The 16,808-nt window shown below is 47.2% G+C and overlaps 1 protein-coding gene across 1 annotated transcript in view; it reads left to right on the top strand.

The window, feature by feature from the left end:
• The window catches only part of LOC137648601 (serine/threonine-protein kinase Chk2-like), a 110,002-nt gene that overhangs the window by 45,589 nt on the left and 47,605 nt on the right, over positions 1–16,808 (top strand). The gene's annotated exons all lie outside the window — the stretch shown is intronic.

Raw genomic sequence — 16,808 nt, 5'->3', positions numbered from 1 at the left:
TCCCCATTCATATTCCTCAGCTATGTAGGCCTGGGTCTTTCAACGCTTCTAGTACCTTATGGAGCCCAGCTGAACGTTTGGTGAACTAATCTCTCTTAGGGAGTGCGAAGAGCATGCCCAATCATCTCCATCTACCCTTTATCATGATTTCATCCACATATGGCACTCGAGTAATCTCTTGTAGTTTCATTTCTAATCCTGTCCTGCCATTTAACTCCCAATATCCTTCTGAGGGCTTAGTTATCATGCCATGACTCATGTCCATAGAGTAACACCGATCTCACTAAACTGATATATAGTCTAATTTTTATATGTAATTTCAGGCGATTTGATTTCCAAATTTTACTTAACCTAGCCATTGTCTGATTTGCTTTTTTTCAATATTAAACTTAGCCGGTGATTATATAAGCTGCAGCTCTGCTGCCCGACAGAAAAACTCTACGTTCAAAATACGCCAGCGATCGCTATGCAGGTAGGGGGTGTACATCAACAGCGCCATCTGTCGAGCAGGTACTCAGTACTCAATGTAAACACAGAACCAATTTTCTCTCTGTCGTGCCACCGGCAAGACCTACTAAATTCGCTGTTGCTTACTGGATTGGTTTTCACAGATTTTGGTGAAGTACACATTTCTAGTTATTAGCTTTCGCTTTGCAGAGGTTATCTTCAATACATCCTTGCTTTCTTTTATTGATTTTGGATTATTTGTTGACGACTTTGGATAGATTTTGAATTCCCCTTTGACTAATTCAAGATGGCTGACCCTTCTCAAGTCCCTAAATACAGAAAGTGTAGTGCTAGGGACTGTTCAAGGCGTCTTCCGAAGGCCTCTATCGATCCGCACACCGTTTGTTCCAATTGTCGGGATAAAACCTGTCAATTGGAAGATCGATGTGAGGAATGCGTTGGGCTTTCGGAATTCGATTTTCTCGAATTCCTGAAATATTCACGTAGGCTAGAGAGAGATAGAGTCAGGAGAAGTTCATCTCGCTCCGTTGATATTTCCTCTCCTCATGCCCCACAACCTTTTCCTTCCCCTGTAGTGGTTGCTCCTGACCCCCCTTCTAGCACTCAACAACCTTCGATGGCAGATATGATGCGTGCCATCCAGCCTCTGGGTGAGAGAGTCGAGTCATTGGCGAGTGACCGTAACCAACTCATGGCAGACGTCAAGGAGTTGAAGGGTAAGAGTGCAGTGGGTAGTGACAAAGTGAGTGGTAGTGTTGTGGAAAGTGTTGTGGATAGTGTTGCGCTTGAGGGTTCGTCTGTTCGTGCCTGTCGTCCTCCTAGTCCGGGACCTCTTGCAAGCTCCCAAGCCCAGGGGAGAAGCAATGTCGTACGACCAAAGGGTTCGAGAGGCTTTAATCAGCGAACAGACGTTCCCTCCGTGGTTTCGGACGTATCTATCCAAGATCGTCCCACCCACAAGAAGACGAGAGAGCCCATTTATTCCTCGTCTGCGGAAGAGGTTTCTCGAAAGAAACAATGGACCAAGGTCTCACGGCCTCTTAAACGCAAGTCGGTCCCTTCCGCGCAAGTCCAACGGCCCAGTTGTAGCCACTGGGTCAGTTCGGACTCGCTGCAGTCTTCCGATGACTGCACACCTCCTAAGAGAGGCAAAGCGGTACCGCATCAGGCAGTAACACCGTCTGTTGCCGCACCTGCTACTGTAGACCCTAAGTGGTCTTTGCTGCAGACCATGCAGACTCAGTTGACATCATTAATGCAGGACTTTCGTGCGGAGAAGGTTGACGCTGCACCAACCGCTAGCCTACAACCACCCACGGTTGTGCGTCCAGTGGACGCTGAGGCTACCTTCTCCCGCACTCCAGCTGTGAGAGTCCCGCCACCCATGCGTTCCAGTGTACCCTGCCAGCCGCATGTTGACGTTCAGCGACGCACGGAACCTTCCGTTGACGTTCGCGAGTTACAACAACAACCTAAGTTGTTTTGTTTTGACGCGGTGCGTCAACCTCCGCAACCCAGTGTGGTTACCACTACTCGCCCACAGCAGACTAGACAGTCAGGAGTAGACGCTTTGCGCCCCCGCGCTGCTATGGTAGTTGCCAGCTCACAGACTGGGCAACAGTTCCATGACGTTGCGTCCGGTGCAGTCACGCATGCACCCGTGCTGCCGGACTCAGCTGACCAGCCAACTCCTACTCCTTTGCCGCTTCCTCCTCAGTATTCAGATGATGGACTCTCTGATGATGACGACGCTGCACACATTGACGACCCGCATACGGACATCGACGAGCCCAAGACCACGCAACCCTCCTTGGACTTTAGGAAAGTTCTTGCACTGTTCAGGGAGATGTATCCTGATCAGTTTGTTTCTGCGGCCCCACGCTCACCTCCATCTGAGTTCGCTTTAGGCACGCAGTCATCCGCGCCTGCCTTTACGAAGCTCGTCCTCGCCCGCTCGTCTAAGAGAGCTTTAAGAGTGTTGGGAGAATGGATGCAGTCCAAAAAAGCACCTTGGGAAGACAGCATTCACGTTTCCCCCTGCGAAACTCTCTTCCAGATCGAGCGTCTGGTATGCCACGGGAGAAGTTCTCGGCTTGGGAGTTCCTGCCTCTGCCCAGGGCGACTTCTCAAGCCTAGTAGACTCTCCCCGCAGGCTAGCCATAAGACGCTCCAAGATTTGTTGGACTCCTTCATACTTAGACCATCTGATGAAAGGAGTGTTCAGAGCCTTCGAGGTTTTTAACTTTTTGGACTGGTGTTTGGGAGCGTTGAGCAGGAAGATCTCCCCTTCTGACAATGAAACTTTCATGCTCATTATGTCCTGCATGGACAAGGCCATACGGGACGGTTCCAGTGAGCTTGCGGCTTCGTTCGTTTCCGGGGTCCTCAAGAAACGGGAAAACCTTTGCTCCTTCTTGTCAGCTGGAGTAACACAGTGTCAGAGATCGGAACTTATGTTTGCTCCTCTCTCAAAGTGCCTTTTCCCAGAAGAGTTGATAAAGGAGATTGCTGGCTCCTTGATTCAAAAAGACACGCATGACCTGGTTGCGTCATCTGCCCGCAAAGCCACCCCTTTGCCTACCGTGTCTAGACCCAGGATGGACACTCCAGCGTCCAGGTTCATTCCGCCCTTTCGTGGCAGAGCCTCCAGCAGAGGAGGTGCTCGTGCCGAAGGGAGACGTGGGAATAAGAAGAAAGGTACCAAGTCCTTTAAGGGCAGAGTCTGACTGCCACATTCTTCAGACAGCAGTGGGAGCCAGACTCAAGAACTTCTGGCAGTCCTGGGAGAAAAGGGGCGCAGATGCACAATCTGTGAAGTTGCTCAGAGAAGGGTACAAGATCCCGTTTGTACGCAAACCCCCTCTAGCAACGTCTCCCATCGACCTCTCTCCCAGGTACAGAGAGGAGGACAAGAGACTAGCTTTGAAGCAAGAGGTGTCCCTCTTACTAGAAAAGGGAGCGGTAGTCAAAGTCCGGGACCATCAATCCCCGGGCTTCTACAACCGTCTCTTCTTAGTGGTAAAGAAGACAGGAGGGTGGAGGCCGGTGCTAGACGTCAGTGCTCTGAATGTCTTTGTCACAAAGCAGACGTTCGCCATGGAGACAACAAAGTCTGTTCTAGCAGCGGTCAGGAAGGAAGACTGGATGGTCTCTTTAGACCTAAGGGACGCTTACTTTCACGTCCCCATCCACCCAGATTCCCAACCTTTTCTAAGGTTCGTTTACGGGAAGGTTGTCTACCAATTTCAAGCCCTGTGCTTTGGCCTAAGCACGGCTCCTCTTGTCTTTACAAAACTGATGAGGAATATTGCCAAATTCCTGCATTTAGCGGACATCAGAGCCTCCCTCTATTTGGACGACTGGCTTCTAAGAGCTGCTTCAAGTCGTCGCTGTCTGGAGAATCTAAAGTGGACTCTAGATCTGACCAAGGAATTGGGTCTCCTGGTCAATATGGAAAAGTCCCAACTGGTCCCATCCCAAACTATAGTGTACTTAGGGATGGAGATTCACAGTCAAGCTTTTCGGGCTTTTCCGTCGGCCCCCAGAACAAGTCAAGCCCAAGGATGCATCCAGAACATGCTAAAGAAGGACCGATGTTCAGTCAGACAGTGGATGAGTCTGATAGGGACGCTAGAAGCGGTCTCGATCCCAATTTCCGGAAAGATAAAGTCTTGTCTGACTTGGTGGAAGGACAATATCAACCTAAGAGAGGGTCTTCCCCTGGCTGTTCAGACTCCCCACCATGTTCTCTTCTCGGACGCATCGCACTTGGGCTGGGGCGCGGCACTGGACGGTCGGGAATGCTCAGGTCTGTGGAACTCGAGTCAGAGGAGCATGCATATCAACTGCAAGGAGCTGTTGGCAGTTCATCTGGCCTTGAAAAGCTTCGAGTATCTCCTTCGAGGCAAAGTGGTGGAAGTAAACTCGGACAACACCACGGCCTTGGCGTACATCTCCAAACAAGGAGGTACCCACTCACTGACGTTGTACGAGATCGCAAGGGACCTGCTCTTCTGGTCAAAAGGTCAAGACATCTCCCTAGTAACGAGGTTCATCCAAGGCGACTTGAACGTCATAGCAGATTGTCTCAGTTGAAAAGGGCAAGTAATTCCAACCGAATGGACCCTCCACAAGGATGTGTGCAAGAGACTTTGGGCCACTTGGGGTAAACCATCCATAGATCTCTTTGCAACCTCGCTGACCAAGAGGCTTCCAATCTATTGCTCTCCAGTCCCGGACCCAGCAGCAATACATATAGATGCTTTCCTCCTAGATTGGTCACATCTGGATCTCTACGCATTCCCACCGTTCAAGATTGTCAACAAGGTACTGCAGAAGTTCGCCTCTCACGAAGGGACAGGGTTGACGTTAGTTGCTCCCCTCTGGCCCGCGAGAGAATGGTTCACCGAGATACTTCGATGGTTAGTAGACGTTCCCAGAAGTCTTCCTCTAAGGGTAGACCTTCTACGTCAGCCACACGTAAAGAAGGTACTCCAAAGCCTCCGCTCTTCGTCTGACTGCCTTCAGACTATCGAAAGACTCTCGAGAGCTAGAGGCTTTTCGAAGGAGGCAGCCAGGGCGATTGCTAGAGCAAGGAGGACATCCACTCTTAGAGTCTACCAGTCGAAGTGGGAAGTCTTCCGAAGCTGGTGCAAGTCGGTATCAGTATCCTCAACCAGTACCTCTGTAACCCAAATAGCTGACTTCCTATTATACCTGAGGAAGGAAAGATCTCTTTCAGCTTCCACAATCAAAGGTTACAGAAGCATGTTGGCAACAGTCTTCCGTCACAGAGGCTTAGATCTTTCTACCAACAAAGATCTACAGGACCTCCTCAAGTCTTTTGAGACCTCGAAGGAGCGTCGTTTGGCTACACCAGGTTGGAATTTAGACGTGGTACTAAGATTCCTTATGTCAGAAAGGTTCGAGCCACTACAATCAGCCTCCTTTAAAGATCTCACTTTAAAGACTCTTTTCCTCGTTTGCTTAGCAACAGCTAAAAGAGTCAGTGAGATACACGCCTTCAGCAGGAACATCGGATTTTCATCTGAAACGGCTACATGTTCTTTACAGCTTGGTTTTCTAGCCAAAAACGAACTACCTTCTCGTCCTTGGCCGAAATCGTTCGATATTCCAAGCCTTTCTAATTTGGTTGGAAATGAACTAGAAAGAGTCTTATGCCCTGTTAGAGCTCTTAAGTTCTATTTAAGACGAACTAAACCTTTACGAGGACAGTCAGAAGCTTTATGGTGTGCTATTAAGAAACCTTCTTTACCTATGTCAAAGAATGCAGTTTCCTATTATATCAGACTGTTGATACGAGAAGCTCATTCCCATCTGAATGAGGAAGACCATGCTTTGCTGAAGGTAAGGACACATGAAGGTAGAGCTGTCGCAACTTCAGTGGCCTTTAAACAAAATAGATCTCTGCAGAGTATAATGGACGCAACCTATTGGAGAAGCAAGTCAGTGTTCGCGTCTTTTTATCTTAAAGATGTCCAGTCTCTTTACGAGAACTGCTACACCCTGGGACCATTCGTAGCAGCGAGTGCAGTAGTGGGTGAGGGTTCAACCACTACATTCCCCTAATTCCATAACCTTTTTTAATCTTTCTCTTGAAATGTTTTTTATTGTTGTTTTTTGGGTTGTCCGGAAGGCTAAGAAGCCTTTCGCATCCTGGTTGATTTTGCGGGTGGTCAAATTCTTTTCTTGAGAAGCGCCTAGATTAGAGGTTTTGATGAGGTCCTTTAGTATGGGTAGCAACCCTTGATACTTCAGCTCCTAGGAGTCGCTCAGCATCCTAAGAGGATCGCGAGGCTCAGTAAGGAAGACGTACTTAAAAAGGCAGAGTAATTGTTCAAGTCGACTTCCTTACCAGGTACTTATTTATTTTATGTTTGTTATTTTGAATAACTGCTAAAATGAAATACAAAATACTTAGCTCATAATAATGTAAACAAGTAATGCTGGTCTCTACCCACCCCCCTGGGTGTGAATCAGCTTATATAATCACCAGCTAAGTTTGATATTGAAAAATGTTATTTTTCAATATTAATCTTACCCGATAATCATGTAGCTGTCAACTCTGTTGCCGACAGAAATCTACGGTCGGGATACGCCAGCGATCGCTATACAGGTGGGAGTGAACACCACAGCGCCATCTGTGGTCAGGTACTCCAGTACTTCTTGTCAACACCACCTCAATTTTTCCTCTGTCGTGCCTCCGGCTAGACCTACATGGATACGCTGTTGATTCTGGAGTTATTGCTCACGATTTGGTGATGTATTTGCTCTAGAGTTTAGCCTTCGCTATTCAGGAAGCTTTATCATTAGATTAGCAAGTTTTTGGAATTAATTTGATTTAATTTTGGTGACGAAGAGAGTATGAACTCTCTTTCACTTTTAATGGCCGACCCTTCCCTTAGACGGAAGTGTTGGTGTCGAAGAGAGTATAGACTCTCTTTCTTAATTTTGCTTAACAAAAGTTATAGATTTATTTTATATCTCTCCGCCTTTTATAGGCCTCTTCGATTAACTTCCTTTTATTATAAACTTATTAAAATTAATTTTTATATTTGTTTATATTCGACCTTTCCTAATAGTAGGCGGTCTTTTCTTGGAACAGAAGTTAATTAACATTGAGCCCGTCATTTCGTTTTTACCTGTTATCATATTATGCTATTTTAATGTTTTTGAAAGAATTTCTTTGATAGTCTCGTACTGTTTTCAAAGTTGAACTAACGTTTTGTTTTGTCTCTGCCGTTGTTGACGTTCAGAACGTTCAACTTGCGCTCTATCGTTACGATAGAGAGAGAGTATTCACGGTGTCACGTTGCAGTAAGAGTAGAACGATTCTATCGTTTTGTTCATTCTTTCTTAGCTTAAATGGTTTTAATTCTAATAAAGGAACTTTTTATTTGGGAAATCTTTCAGTTTTTTTCCTTTAACAATAATATGTTTTAACGATATATATAATTGGGCTCATCTCTCAGGTTCTAAGTCAAGAGAGAGAGAGAGAGAGAGATAGAGACGGAGGGAGAGAGAGGAGGATAAACGTTTCGTTCAAGCGGGTAACGTTGTTATCGTTTTTGCTCTTCTCCCTAGTCTCTTTAGGGGAAGAAGGTAAACGTTTCTAGAGTTTTATTCTTGTTCTCAGGCTTTATGCGGTGAGAGATTTTAAACGTAGTTTATTTGATCTAGTGTTTAGTCTCTTTTCCAGCCACTGAATTATTTATCTTTCATTATGTTTTTCTGTTACATTGTAATACTGTTTTCGCAATTACTAACTTTTAATGAAGGATAGAATTGCGTGTTTCAGGTACAAACCACTTAAAGTTTCGAGTTCAGTGAAATAAGTGCAAACAGAAAATCAAAAGTGATAAAGTGATAAGCGCAAAGTGTTACAGTGTTGCGTTCGAGGGTTCGTCTGTTCGTGCCAGTTGTTCGCCTAGTCTGGGACCTCTTACAAGCTCCCAAGCAGGGGAGAAGTAACGTCGAAGGACTTATGAGTTCATCAGGCCTTGATCGACGAACAGACGTTTCCCTCCGTGGTTTCGGGTGTAACCAACTCACGTAGCCGACGTGATCACCCCACCCACACAAAGACGAGAGAGCCCTTTTATTCCTCGTCTGCGGAAGAGGTTTCTCGCAGAAACCATGGACCAAATCTTGCAGCTTTTAAGTGCAAGTCGGTCCCTTCCGCGCAAGTCCAACTCCTAGGTGGTGCCATTAGCACTGGGTCAGTTTGGACTTGCTGCAGTACGACAACTGCACACCTCCCAGAGAGGCAAGGTGGTATCGCAACAGGCAGTAACTCCGTCTGTTGCCGCACCAGCTGTTTTAGACCCTCAGTCTCAACGGACAGTAGCTCCGTTTGTTGTTGTCTTTCTTAAACTCTAGTGGTCTATGCTGCAGACAATGCAGTCTCAGCTTGCGGTGTTGATGCAGGAGTTTCAGGCAGAGAAGGTTAGCACACCTCCTCCTGCGAGCGCTCCTCCACCTCTGCGCAGTCCACCCTGCCAGACGTATGATGTTGAGGCTCCTCCTGCCTCCATGCGTGAGCTGCCGCATTGGGAGTTGCCAGGTACCAGCGCTATGCAGCAACCTCCACTTTCCTTGAGGCAGGAGCCTCATGCTATGCGGCAACCGCCTCAACTCTTGAGGCAAGAGCCTCAACTCTTGAGGCAAGAACCTCAACTCTTGAGGCAAGAGCTTCAACTCTTGAGGCAAGAACCTCAACTCTTGAGGCAAGAGCCTCAACTCTTGAGGCAAGAACCTCAACTCTTGAGGCAAGAACCTCAACTCTTGAGGCAAGAGCCTCAACTCTTGAGGCAAGAACCTCAACTCTTGAGGCAAGAACCTCAACTCTTGAGGCAAGAACCTCAACTCTTGAGGCAAGAGCCTCAACTCTTGAGGCAAGAACCTCAACTCTTGAGGCAAGAGCCTCAACTCTTGAGGCAAGAACCTCAACTCTTGAGGCAAGAGCCTCAACTCTTGAGGCAAGAGCCTCAACTCTTGAGGCAAGAACCTCAACTCTTGAGGCAAGAACCTCAACTCTTGAGGCAAGAGCCTCAACTCTTGAGGCAAGAGCCTCAACTCTTGAGGCAAGAGCCTCTCTCTGCGCAGCCACCTCCTCAACCCTTGAGGCAGACGCAACTCTTGAGGCAGGAACCTCATGCTATGAGGCAGCCGCCTCAACGCATGCAGCAACCGCATTCTTCACAGCATGAGCCTCTCTCTGCACAGCTACCTCCTCAACCCTTGAGGCAGACGCAACTCTTGAGGCAGGAACCTCACAGGAGCCTCATGCTATGCGGCATCCTCCTCAAACCATGAGGCAGGAGCCTCATGCTATGCGGCATCCTCCTCAACCCATGAGGCAGGAGCCTCATGCTATGCGGCAACCTCCTCTACCCATGAGGCAGCCTCATGCTATGCGGCATCCTCCTCAACCCATGAGGCAGGAGCCTCATGCTATGCGGCATCCTCCTCAACCCATGAGGCAGGAGTCTCATGCTATGAGGAGCCTCATGCTATGCGGCATCCTCCTCAAACCATGAGGCAGGAGCCTCATGCTATGCGGCAACCGCCTCAACCCATGAGGCAGGAGCCTCATACTATGCGGCATCCTCCTCAACGCATGCGGCATGAGCCTCATCCCTTGCAGCATGAGCCTCATCCCATGCAGCATGAGCCTCATACCATGCAGCATGAGCCTCATCCCATGCAGCATGAGCCTCATCCCATGCAGCATAAGCCGCACGCCATGCAACATGCTCTGCTTACCTTACAGCATGCTCTACATACAGCATGCTCTGCATACCTTACCGCATGCTCCTCAGTCACACATCTTTGGTTGTTGCCAACTCACTAGACTGTCAAGCAGTTTCATAACGTTGCCTTCTAGTCTGCTGCTTTTGCACCAGTGAAACCCTCACTGAGAGAACTTAGCTTTTCTCGGATATGGTTCCTGTAGATGAGAAAGTGCTATTCTCCCTCCTTCTGATATTCCCTTGAGGACTCTGTCATTTGGAGAGGAGCCTTTAGCTGCTTAGCCTCCTATGGACTTTTATTTAAGCATAACATGCTTCCAGGGAGGGTAATGGTTCCACTTCAGTCGCTAACCCCGTCTGTTACCACACCTGCTCCCATAGACCTTGAGCTTTGTTGCAAGACATGCAGTCCAAGCTTAGTCCTTGTTAGAGGATTTTTTGTTTACGGAGTCAGTGTGTCACTGGGAAGACGTTCAACAACCAGCAGAAGTGACTTGTTGTGACGCAGTGCGGCAACCTCAGCAACCCGATAAGGAGTTGTCTGTACGACCCAGACAGTCTAGACAGCTTCGGGTTGTCGCTGTACTTCCTCGCTTCCCCATGGTTGACAGTTCACAGACTGTGCAGCAGTACCATGATCTTGTGTCCGGCTCCGTCAGACGACTAGCTTTTAAGAGCTCCCACAAGTCGTCGCTGTCTGGAGATTCTCAGATGGACTATGGATCTGACCAAGGAACTGGGCCTCCTGGTCAATTTTGAGGAGTCCCAGCTCGTCCCATCCCAGACCATTGTCTACCTGGGTATGGATCTTCAGAGTCGAGCTTTTCGGGCTTTTCCGTCGGCCCCAAGGATCTACTAAGCCCTAGATTGCATCCAGAGCATGCTGAGAAGGAACCGATGCTCAGTCAGGTAGTGGATGAGTCTAACAGGGACACTTTCATCGCTGGCCCTGTTCATCGAGTTAGGGAGACGCCACCTCCGCCCCCTTCAGTATCATCTAGCGGCTCACTGGATAAGGACATGACGCTAGGGACGATCTCAGTTCCTGTTTCCGAAGAGAGGAGGTCTACTCTCACGTGGTGAAAGAACAGCTTTCTTCTCAAGGAAGTCTACCTTTGGCTGTTCAGAAACCCGACCGCCGTCTCTTCTCTGACGCATCAGACACGGGCTGGGGTGCGACTTTGGACGGACAGGAATGCTCGGGAACATGGAATCAGGAGCTAAGGACACTTCACATCTATTGCAAGGAGCTGTTGGCGGTTCATCTGGCCTTGATAAACTTCAAGTCCCTCCAGCTTAACAAGGTGGTGGAGGTGGACTCTGACAACACCACAGCCTTGGCTTACATCTCCAAGCAGGGAGGGACTCATTCGTGGAAGTTGTTCTAGATCGCAAGGGACCTCCTCATCTGGTTAAAAGATCGAAAGCTCACGCTGGTAACGAGGTTCATTCAGGGCGATATGAATGTCATGGCAGATCGCCTTAGCCGGAAGGGTCAGGTCATCCCCACAGAGTGGACCCTTCACAAGAATGTTTGCAGCAGACTTTGGGCCCTGTGGGGTCAGCCAACCATAGATCTGTTCGCTACCTCGATAACCTAGAGACTCCCGTTGTATTGTTCTCCGATTCCAGACCCAGCAGCAGTTCACGTGGATGCTTTTCTGCTGGATTGGTCCCATCTCGACCTGTATGCATTCCCGCCGTTCAAGATTGTCAACAGGGTACTTCAGAAGTTCGCCTCTCGCAAAGGGACACGGCTGACGTTGGTTGGCTCCGCTTTGGCCCGCGAGAGAATGGTTCATAGAGGTACTGCAATGGCTGGTCGACATTCCCAGGACTCTTCCTCTAGGAGTGGACCTTCTACGTCTACCTCACGTAAAGAAGGTACATCCAAACCTCCACGCTCTTCGTCTGACTGCCTTCAGACTTTCGAAAGACTCTCAAGAGCTAGGGGCTTTTCGAAGGAGGCAGCCAGAGCGATTGCCAGAGCAAGGAGGACATCCACTCTCAGAGTCTATCAGTCTAAAGGGGAAGTCTTCCGAAGCTGGTACAAGGCCAATGCAGTTTCCTCATCCAGTACCACTGTAACCCAGATTGCTGACTTCCTGTTACATCTAAGGAACGTAAGATCCCTTTCAGCTCCTACGATTAAGGGTTACAGAAGTATGTTGGCAGCGGTTTTCCGCCACAGAGGCTTGGATCTTTCCACCAACAAAGATCTACAGGACCTCCTTAGGTCTTTTGAGACCTCAAAGGAACGTCGGTTGTCCACTCCAGGCTGGAATCTAGACGTGGTCCTAAGGTTCCTTATGTCATCAAGATTTGAACCTCTCCAATCAGCCTCTTTTAAGGACCTCACATTAAAAACTCTTTTCCTCGTGTGCTTGACAACAGCTAAAAGAGTAAGTGAGATCCACGCCTTCAGCAGGAACATAGTTTTCACATCTGAAACGGCTACATGTTCCTTGCAGCTCGGTTTTTTGCTAAAACGAGCTTCCTTCACGTCCTTGGCCTAAGTCGTTCGAGATCCCAAGCCTATCCAACTTGGTGGGGGACGAACTGGAGAGAGTACTTTGCCCAGTTAGAGCTCTTAGGTACTATCTAAAAAGGTCATAACCTTTACGAGGACAATCAGAAGCCTTATGGTGTGCTATCAAGAAGCCTTCTCTTCCAAGGTCTAAGAACTCAGTTTCTTACCTATTCAGGCTCCTGATTAGGGAAGCACATTCTCATCTGAAGGAAGAAGACCTTGCTTTGCTGAAGGTAAGGACACATGAAGTGAGAGCTGTGGCTACTTCAGTGGCCCTCAAACAGAACCGTTCTCTGCAGAGTGTTATGGATGCAACCTATTGGAGAAGCAAGTCAGTGTTCGCATCATTCTATCTCAAAGATGTCCAGTCTCTTTACGAGAACTGCTACACCCTGGGACCATTCGTAGCAACGAATGCAGTAGTAGGCGGGGGCTCAGCCACTACATTCCCATAATCCCATAACCTTTTTAACCTTTCTCTTGAATACTTTTTATGGGTTGTACGGTCGGCTAAGAAGCCTTCCACATCCTTGTTGATTTGGCGGGTGGTCAATTCTTTCTTGAGAAGCGCCGAGGTTAAAGGTTGTGATGAGGTCCTTTAGTATGGGTTGCAGCCCTTTATACTTCAGCACCTAAGAGTCGTTCAGCATCCTAAGAGGACCGCTACGCTCAGTAAGGAAGACGTACTTAATAAAGGCAGAGTAATGGTTCAAGTCGTCTCCCTTACCAGGTACTTATTTATTTTATGTTATTTTTGAATAACTAATAAAATAAAATACGGGATACTTAGCTTCTTTGTTAACATGTATGCTGGTCTCCACCCACCACCCTGGGTGTGAATCAGCTACATGATTATCGGGTAAGATTAATATTGAAAAATGTTATTTTCATTAGTAAAATAAATTTTTGAATATACTTACCCGATAATCATGATTTAATTGACCCACCCTTCCTCCCCATAGAGAACCAGTGGACCGAGGAAAAAATTGAGGTGGTGTTGACAAGAAGTACTGGAGTACCTGACCACAGATGGCGCTGTGGTGTTCACCCCCACCTGTATAGCGATCGCTGGCGTATCCCGACCGTAGATTTCTGTCGGCAACAGAGTTGACAGCTACATGATTATCGGGTAAGTATATTCAAAAATTTATTTTACTAATGAAAATAACATTTTTATTAATAAAATAAATTTTTGAATATACTTACCCGGTGCTTATATATTAAAGGACCCTCCCTTCCTCCCCAATAGAGACCCAGTGGACCGAGGAGAAAATTGGTTCTGTGTTTACATTGAGTACTGAGTACCTGCTCGACAGATGGCGCTGTTGATGTACACCCCCTACCTGCATAGCGATCGCTGGCGTATTTTGAACGTAGAGTTTTTCTGTCGGGCAGCAGAGCTGCAGCTTATATAATCACCGGGTAAGTATATTCAAAAATTTATTTTATTAATAAAAATAACATTTTAAATCTTTCACTAAACTCTTAATTTTAAAGACCCTGTATTGGAGATCATAGTTCCTAAATATTTCAACTGATTCTACCTCATTAATTCTTTCTCCTTCCAATGATATTTCATCTTCCATTGCATACTCCGTTCTCATCATTTCTGTCTTTCTTCTATTTATCTTCAGACCAACCTCGTGTGGTATTTCATTCATTCTGGTAAGCAAGCATTGCAAGTCCTGTTGTGTTCTGCTAACAAGGGGCTTATAATAACAATGTCAATGTTAATGTAAGGAAGTTAGTTCCTTGGACATGGTGCTTTTTTTGAAAGAAAAGTTCTGCCACCACAGACTGTGAAGGGGAGGGAAACAGCCCTTCTTTTTCAGTATCTGCTAATCCTGGAAGGCTCTAACAATGTATCACATGGTTGTGCTATTGTGGTCTCTTTACCCATTGGAGCGTCGTTATTGACCTGCACGACTCTAGAGAAGACGCACTTCAAGTTCCCCCTTCTCCCCTGCCTCTTCTTCTCTGAGTCGCACTGTAACTTTTGAAGGAGTAGAAGTCCATGAAGTATGATCAATAGGAGTTGTGTATGCTAGCTCTTCCCATTTCTCCCCGTAGGAGAGAAAGTGCAGTATCAGGAACTTCCCTTATTGAATGAGTGCTGAGTTATCCCATAGAGGAAAGAAATTGGCACAGACAATGCTAGGGAGGTGTCTGGGTACTCGGTGGGTGTTTTCATACCTTTTACCAGTGCTCTGTCATGTATTGCTTGAAGTAAGAGCTGAGAGATGTCTCATAGTGGGAAGCAACTTTTCTACTCACAACTTGTACAAGCTGAGCATATGCAATGCCAGACTGGCGACCTTCTTGATTCCCTTCATTCTCTAGGAGGTTTAGGTGGCACAGCCCTTCCTTCCTCCTTTCTAGATGATCTGCGTGTATGCGCATGGTTTTGAGGGCAGACCAGCACTGGCAAAATTCTACCCTCTTAATGGGAAGGTGTTTCTGCTACCAGTGCTATATCTCATGTGAGAGTGAGCTTACTGGCCAGGATGTAGGCAGCCACCTTCATCTCTCCTGCCTCGGGACGTTCCCAAGACTGGTGACACCGTTGCCACTGGCATGACCAATGAAGCTGCAGCCAAAGGAATCCACCAGAGGTGAAGGAGGCTTCGGATTATTCCTCTTGCTCAATCGGGCTACGAGAGCCTCCCTAGGTCAGTTACTCCCCGAGGTCACGTGGAAAGGACAGTACGTATCTGGAGTATATCTACTGCACTGTATTCGGGAAGACGATCCTACTAAGATCTCACCTCATTAGCCAAAGAATACGTATCGGGAATGTGTCCTTCTCTCAGAATATGTATCGGTATGTTTATACTCCTACCACCTTTGCTCAGTCTCATATGGAACTGTGTGCAGTTATCAGGAACCGTACAATTGGTAACATCATTGGAAACCTCGCGATCGGGAACCACATCAATTTGAACTTACACCCATTCTTCATCTAATCATTACTTTTGAGTTGCTAGGGAACTGGTACACCTGTTACCTATTGGAAATGTCCTTGCTTGGCATTCTGCCGGACTGGGGTTCAAGTTGCACTCAAGCTTGATAGTTTCTTGTAGTGTCTGCAATCTCGCAATTCTTGTGAGCTAAGGATGTGCGGTTTGGGGAAGCCTATAGGTCTACCTGCTTAGTCATCAGCAGCCATTGCATAGCTTTCCCTGGTCCTAGCTTTGGTGGAGAGGGGCTTTGTATGCTGATCATTTGTATATATGGTCACTTTCGATGTCATTGTCCTGCTAGCTAGGGTAATGTTACTGTCCCTTGTCTCTGCCATTCATGAAAGACATTTAAAACCTTTAAAACTTTTAAACTACACCAGAAATCTTTCAAGATCTTTTGATGTTCTGAAAAAGTTCCATGACCTAGATCTTCCCACAAACAGACACCGGTCAAAAACATGAGATCTTCCCGTACCCCAATATAGTAGTTTCCCAGAGGCCAAGATCTTCAAACTCATTCACATGTTAAGGGTTGAAACGTGACTTCTTACATTCAATTTCAGCATTCGTACAAGTGCCAAGATGTCACATCATGCTCACATGGTCTTCAGCAAGGATCATACCCAACCAAAGACACACACTCAGATGTGCTTGGTAGTATCCCAACGGAATGAAGGTTCTTCAAGGAAATATGAGATGATGTCATCAAAGGCGTCAAGGAAGACTTCGATAGGCGTCATACTGTTTATCTTCCTGTGAGAGACAATACAATACCAAAAAAGTTACACTTAAGGAAGGGATCTTAGTACATTTTTACCTCATTCGTGAGGCAAGATGATACGTACCAGGAGTGTGCCCATTCCCTAGTAGACGTATTGGTACACGGGCTTACATACCCGTTAGCTGTGCTCGTGTCTTACAAGAACAAGCGCAGGCACTGCTGGTAGGATTAAAGGGCTCCCCCCTTCTTTCCACATCCTGGACGTTCAACTTCCTCGGTATGCGCCATAGGACGCCATAGGAGCTGATGTTCCTGCCACCAGAACTAGGTCTCGTACAAGACGTCAGGAGGTTCCCAAGATGCTTGGGTGACGCCAACTCCATCGTTTCACCAGTTGGTGGGTGCAGTCGTATGCTTCGCCTTGCCCCTGGAACATGACATTCCCAAAACTGGCAGAAGGCAAGGACCTTTCTAGCGGGTCTTTGGATCTCGAAAGAACGCGAGAGAGAGAGGAATGCACTTTTAAGTCTTCCTGACTGTTCTCAAGGTCTTTACAGTCAACTTTTACAATAAAGTCAAACTGGTGGTCAACCTGCTTCCCTTTTAAAAAGAAGATGCCAAGTACCGTACGATCTTTCATCAGGAAGAGGACTCCTCTCGTTCTCCACAAAGCTTTGGTTCTTAGTTCAAAGCCAAAGCTTCAGGCTGCCTTTTGGCTTGAGCGTTCAGGCTCACCTTTCTGGTGCCTACTTGGTCGAGACTTGTCTCTTGGGTCTTTTCAACAATCGACTTTCCCTGTCTTCCTGTAGGAGGCATTGCTCTAGGACCAAGACAATTGACCTTCTTTTAACATGATT

Source organism: Palaemon carinicauda, chromosome 10 (genome assembly GCF_036898095.1).
Source record: "Palaemon carinicauda isolate YSFRI2023 chromosome 10, ASM3689809v2, whole genome shotgun sequence".
In the NCBI taxonomy this organism is placed as follows: Eukaryota; Metazoa; Arthropoda; class Malacostraca; order Decapoda; family Palaemonidae; genus Palaemon; species Palaemon carinicauda.
Note: the sequence above shows the minus strand (reverse complement) of the source record. Positions and strands in the feature narration are given on the sequence as shown.